The 6,585-nt window shown below is 33.4% G+C and overlaps 1 protein-coding gene across 48 annotated transcripts in view; it reads left to right on the plus strand.

Annotated features, from left to right (window-relative positions):
• Positions 1-6,585, plus strand: part of LOC106868360 (agrin) — a 762,720-nt gene that overhangs the window by 98,689 nt on the left and 657,446 nt on the right. For 6 of the 48 annotated variants that reach the window (XM_089354090.1, XM_089354082.1, XM_089354088.1 and 3 more), the window contains exon 1: positions 6,192-6,585. This exon is cut by the window's right edge and continues 239 nt beyond it. The exons of 40 other annotated variants lie outside the window; for them this stretch is intronic. The gene's annotated coding sequence lies outside the window, so the exon portion shown is untranslated. Of the gene's footprint in view, positions 1-6,191 lie in introns of those variants that run through there. 2 more of the 48 variants (XM_089354075.1, XM_089354086.1) reach the window with 1 other exon arrangement.

Raw genomic sequence — 6,585 nt, forward strand, 5'->3', positions numbered from 1 at the left:
CACCATTTTCCTTCCTATTCTAAAATTAACTGCAAAATTTAGTTGGCAGCGATAATTTTCTACGTGAATATTTGAAGTGAAATCAGAAATCCTCAACCTTATTTAATTCAAAAATATTATCTCAATCCCATTACAACAGTATCTATATATTTTAGGCTCTTAACCTAAAAAAAAAAAAAAAAAATTATCCCTGCCTGGTTAAGGCCTTTAAGTTGCTCAAAATGCTACGGAGATTGTTCAACTTTAAAGGAAAATATTGCGGCAGCGGATAGTAGGTTTTTCCGATAAAAAGAAAGAACAAGTATTTTAATTGTTTCTGTTACATTATCATCTATTTTTCTTTCTGTTAACTTGACAGAACCGAATATTTTGAATTACTATCCTGTACTTACATGTATAGAACTCCAAATTTCGTCTTCCTATCGTCGTTTTTATACATTATTTCTTTAAATTTCAACCGTTACTTCTTTTTTTCTTCGTTATAAATATATATAACATCCCCAAACTCCGCCCAGATCAGCTTAGCTCTAGAACATTAAATTTATTAAACGAAAGTTTTAGAAACCTACCAATTTTAAAAGTACATTAGTTAATTTTCGTTGCATAATTTACAAAGGAAACTTATAAAGTTAGCTTTGATAATAAGCTTTGAAAAGATTTCTTATAAACTCCACTGTAACCGTAAGGAACGATTAGATTACCTTGCAGGTGTTCGTTGCAATTAATTTATAATGGATGAAATTTGTTGTTGCTAATGTTATTGTGTGCCTTGGACATAGTGATTGCAGTGTCGCATCCGTTGTTTACTTAAACTCTTCGAACCTCCAGTTTTCTCCATCGCATTCTTGATTTGCCTGTATGCTCTCTCTCTCTCACTCACCCCCCCCCCCTCTCTCTCTCTCTCTCTCTCTTTCTCTCTCTCTCTCTCTCTCTCTCTCTCTTCTCTCTCTCTCTCTCTCTCTCTCTCTCTCTCTCTCTCTCTCACACACACACAGCTTAGTAGTCAACATCAGTTCTATGCTAAGATCGATATTGCCTGCAAACTCGCCAGTATTTTGGAGTAGCACTTCTTTCTCTCTCTCTCTCTCTCAGACCATATTTGATCGTAGTTTTCTGTACGTTTATGTTGTATAATCTATCCGCAAACAAATATATGCTTTGAGTATAATTACACCAGTTTGTAAATTATTATTTAGAAATTAACACAGCGGTTTCAAGCGGACCTACATTTTACGATTCGGTTTCCTTGAAATATCTATCTATCTATCTGTCTGTCTGTATGGAGAGGTGGGGGTGGAATACGGTCAGCCTAATGTAATCATTCTTGTGTTGTTTGCTTTTAAGAAAGAAAGATATTTCTTATTGGGTTGAGACTTAGCGTGAGTCCGCTGAAATGTTTATTTTTTAACGTCTAAACTCGTAAGAAGCCGTTTTCATGCCTGTTTGTTTTTTGTTTTTTTTTAAGCCCTTCATAATTTTATATGTTTCTATCGGTGAATGGATGTTCACGTACAGCTGTGTTGTCACAGCTACAAAAAAAAAAAAAAAGAATTGTATACGAATAGTTTCCTGCATATTTTCACTCACACTATTGCGTGGCTCTAGGATTTTGTATTATTGTCATAAAAAAAGGATGAATAAAAGTTTAGATTTTACATGTGTAAACACACACATAAACGTATAAAACATTCTTTTCTCTTGGAATATAAAACTGCCCAGGTAGCTTTCTTTTTTCATTAGTCGCGATCCTTTCAATACATTTAATTTTCATTTAATGTTTCGTTCTCTTCTCACCTTAATTCATTCAATGTGTGTAATTTATACTACAATAAATTTTGCAATGTATTATTTTTCTTTTCGCTTTACGTAATTCAAACAAACTGTATATGCGTTATCAAATTATTTTGCCACATTCAAAAGTTTACCAATTTTGTTTTCAGCAAATGAAGTTATTAAAAAAAGAAAGGAAAAAAAATTCAAAAGATAGCTTATGTCTTATATGTTTAGAAAATATCCTATTGGTATATTTTTAATAATATCGTACTGCAAGTCTCCTTCTAAAGCCAAACACAAAAACTACATGATTGGAAAACAGATGTTATTGATTATTTCAACACTATCTATTTACTTTGTTTACATTCCTTCAAAATTAATTTGATAGTATTTTAGAAACATTTCATATTATAATAATTAACAAAAACAAATTTTTAAAAAATATCAGAAGACAAATTTTTCAGTGGAAACGGTCATGAATTTTTTTGTTTCTTTCTAAAACTTTGAATTTGTGAGTGGATTCTATTGTCATTTAGAGCAAATAATACCGTTATGTATATTTGTGTGTGTGAGCGCACACGAACGTTTTAATTATATACATTCAAATCATGTGTGTATTTGTGTATATATATATATATATATATATATATATATATACATACACACAAACACACACATATATCTACATGCTGTACACATCCATTCATTCATACATGCATTTGTATTATCAGCGGTGTTGCAATCTTTCATTTTAACATTTTTACCTCCTCTTTTCCATGCTTGACTGTTATGTTAAGAGTGCACGTGTCTATGGAATGGCCAGCCTTGGTTAATTCATCACGAAACCTATGCAGTTGAACAAGCAACGGCATCCTAATCGTCGATTGAGAAGATAGGCTTTTTTAACGCAATATTTATACACTACTAGTTATAGCTTTTCTACTTTACTTTGATTTCACCCGTTGAAAACGAAAAGGAACTCTGTGTGTGTTTGTGTGTGTGTGCATATATTTAAGACACACATATACATCAAATATGTACACACTACTTTGCGTTTTCTATATTGAGTATCTCTAGATCTCATCTGTTGACTATAATAAACATAATATATATATATATATGTATATATAATGTGTGTGTGATATACATGTATAAATATATATACTAAATGTGATAGACATGTATATACATATATATATATATATATATATATATATACACAAACGCATATACATATATGAATACACACACACAAACACACGTGTGTGTGTGTATGTATATATATATATAGTAGCGTATCATTATCCTCATCACTTTTACATACTACCCATGATGTCTTGCCACAGGCAGTAATATGTTATTGAGGATCACTACCCATCAAGACAGCGCTTATATGTCACTTTGCTGGGTTTCAACAGCTAGATCCCTTTCCTATCACTAATCACTTAACAGAGTGCTGGATGCTATTTCTCTTGATTGAAACATTATAGAGGTTAAATAAAGGTACCTCAGAAGCTTATGATTGCTCTACTCATTTGCCAACTATTTCTCAGCATGTACTGAGTGCATTACTGTGGTTTCTGCTCTAGAGAGATTGTCTCACTCCCCAGTTAGTCCTGAGAGGATGCAATTAGTTGGCTTTCTCTTGTGGCACTAGAACAAGCGGGTTGGTACCTTGTGTCGAAGAGAATGTAGAGAGCACAAAATGACCCATCACATACAGACCAGAGAAGGCAATGAGTGGGGATAAAGGATGCCAGCTGCGAGGCCAGATGTAGGTGAGGGGATCGAGTGTATAAGTGCTTTGAGTGTATCCTAGAGTTTGTACATTGACTCAGATGACCAAGAAGATAAGATGAAAGAGTGATGACATTTAAAGGACTGAGATAGCTAGGTGGAAGGAAAGAGCTATAGTATGATGGAAGCAGCAACATTATTTGAAGGAGAATTAGATAGGAAGTGTTGGAAACAACAGAAGTAAATGAGAGGGAGGGTGAGTAAGATAAAGGAAGGAGATGGTGGTTAAAGAAAGTATCCCTGAGAGACAGAGAGAGCAATGACTTGTAGAAGAGATGGAAAGAAAGTATCCCTGAGAGACAGAGAGAGCAATGACTTGTAGAAGAGATGGGTCAAGAGGGCAAAGGAAATTCACTACAGAAGAATTATTGAGAAGAGTTCAATGCAGCCTCTTATATGTAGGCTTAGTGAAGAGCAAGGGAGTCAGAAGGATGAAGAGGATCCTCTGCAGTCTGTTATACATGGATCCAATGGAACAATAAGGTCAGACCTATTGGGGAGGAGTGAACAATAAGGATGGAGACTGATGCATACGGAGGGTAACTGATGTCTGAAGAAGTGCCAAGAACTCATATGGATTTCGTGGAAGAGAGTGACCAAGAAGGATTTTGGATAAAGTGATGAGAACTGATCTGAAGATGTTGTATCCCATGGAGAAGATGACAAAGACTGAACTGAACAGTGATAATCAGTCGTGCAAAAAACCTGACTGCCTTTATACATAAACATACCAAGGTATCTCTGCCTATAATCTCTGTTTATAGGCTGAGATAGTTTGTACTCTGCCAAGAATTAATAATACATCTGGCGGCCCCACATTTCTTTGAATCCTCTAAAACCTCCAGCATTACTAAGAATATATGCATGTGTATGTGTCTGTAAGTATATATATATATATATATATATATATATATATGTATGTGTGTGTGTGTATATAATATAATATACACACACACACATGCACAAATATATGACCCGTATAACACACATATAGTATATATATAATACATGTATATATAATACTTATACATATATTATATGTAAATACATATTATATAAATATGTATATCAGATACACACATATCTATTCTACACTCTACTCATCATATTGAGTTCTATTCCAGAGAAAGTTTGTACCGTGTAAAATATTTCAGTGATACATTTTACATATTCTTTTCTACTCTAGATACAAGGCCAGGAATTTTGGGGGAGTGGGGCCAGTCAATTAGATCGACCTCCAGAATGCAACTGGTACTTAATATATTAACCCTGAAAGGATGAAAGGCCAAGTCAACCTCTGCAGAATTTGAACTCAGAACATAAAAACGGACGAAATATCACTAAGCATTTCGCCCGGTGTGCTAACGCTTCTGCCAGCTCGCCACCTTGTTGCCTATGGGTATACACATGTATGTGTGTGTTTATATATATATATATATATATATATATATATATATATATATAGCCTGTCACCACTTTCTCTACCCTACCTTCCCTCTAATTCATATTATTTATCATTGATGATTTCCCAATCTTTCTTTATCATCATTCATATTCTAATCCACTACTACCTCATATTGAACCATCCCTCAATCTCCCCATCACTCTTGCAAGTGCTTATTCTGTCTCTTTACACTCTGTGTTTAAATCCTTCCAAATTAAATTTTACCTAAAGGGCATTTCATTATCTCTTTTATTAAGTACCAGTTAAGCATACTATCTATCAATTTATCTATCTGTCTATCTATCTGTCTAATATATTCAATCTATTTGTCTGTTTGTACATATGTACACACCTGCTCACACAGACACAAATACACATACACTCTCATAGATAGATAGATAAATAGATAGATAGATAGGCAGACTGATGATTAGATAGATATACAGATTATATATATATACATAAATGCATGCATTCATGCACACATATATACGCACATATACCTGTAAGTATATATATATCTATCTATATATATATATATATATCTATATATGTAGATATAGATATATTACACCAACACACATAATATATATATATGCATATATATATATATATATATATATATACACACACGCAAACAAACATACATAAATGCATGCATTCATGCACACATATATACGCACATATGCCTGAAAGTATATACACACACACACACACACACACACACACATATATGTATGTATATATATATGATAATGGTGTTGATAATGATTTTGAAGTTTCTCTGAAGGTGCCTGCTTCAATACTTGAATGAAGCAACACCTATTATAGTTGTTTTCTTTTTGATACTTAACAAAATTTATTTGCCATGCATTTTATTTCAGCATTTTGATCCGTTTTGCAGAAAATTTGTTTGTAAATACACACATGTAAGCACGCACACACACATGTAAGCATGCACACACACACACACACACACACACACACACACATACACAAACAAACATGCACACATATGCAAGCATGTATGTATGCAAACACATGCGCATTCATATATACTGAAGCTGTATACATATGTACACATGCACACATGTGGCAATTATTGTAGCATGTAACACTGGCACTGTTTATCCTGTTCACCCCTCATTCAATAATAGCTGCACCAGGAGATCTATGCAGCTATCGCTGTGTTCTGTAGAAGTGCTGATTCTGTCTTGGGGACTGAGACTGTAACTTAACGTAGCGTGTCTTCTGTAACAACAGCTATTAACAACAAACATATTCCTTTCCTTTTAAAACTGAAAGTTGTTAAGCAAAGTGAGATTGACTTGGTATTCTTCTTATTCTTTATATTATTTCAAATATTATTTGATTTTTTTGTTTAATTTTGAATATTCAAACATTATTTTTCTACAACGAAAGGACTTAGTTATGTTTTACTCCACCCCCATAATGCTGGAATTCCCCTACTCCTCACACCATACTCTTAGTTTTGTTTTCTTCTTTAGCCCATGATTACTTTTCTGATTTTTATGAAACAAAACAAAAGGAATCTAAGAATATATTATTCT

The sequence above is a fragment of the Octopus bimaculoides genome, chromosome 6 (assembly GCF_046866305.1).
Source record: "Octopus bimaculoides isolate indiv1 chromosome 6, ASM4686630v1, whole genome shotgun sequence".
Taxonomy (NCBI): Eukaryota; Metazoa; Mollusca; class Cephalopoda; order Octopoda; family Octopodidae; genus Octopus; species Octopus bimaculoides.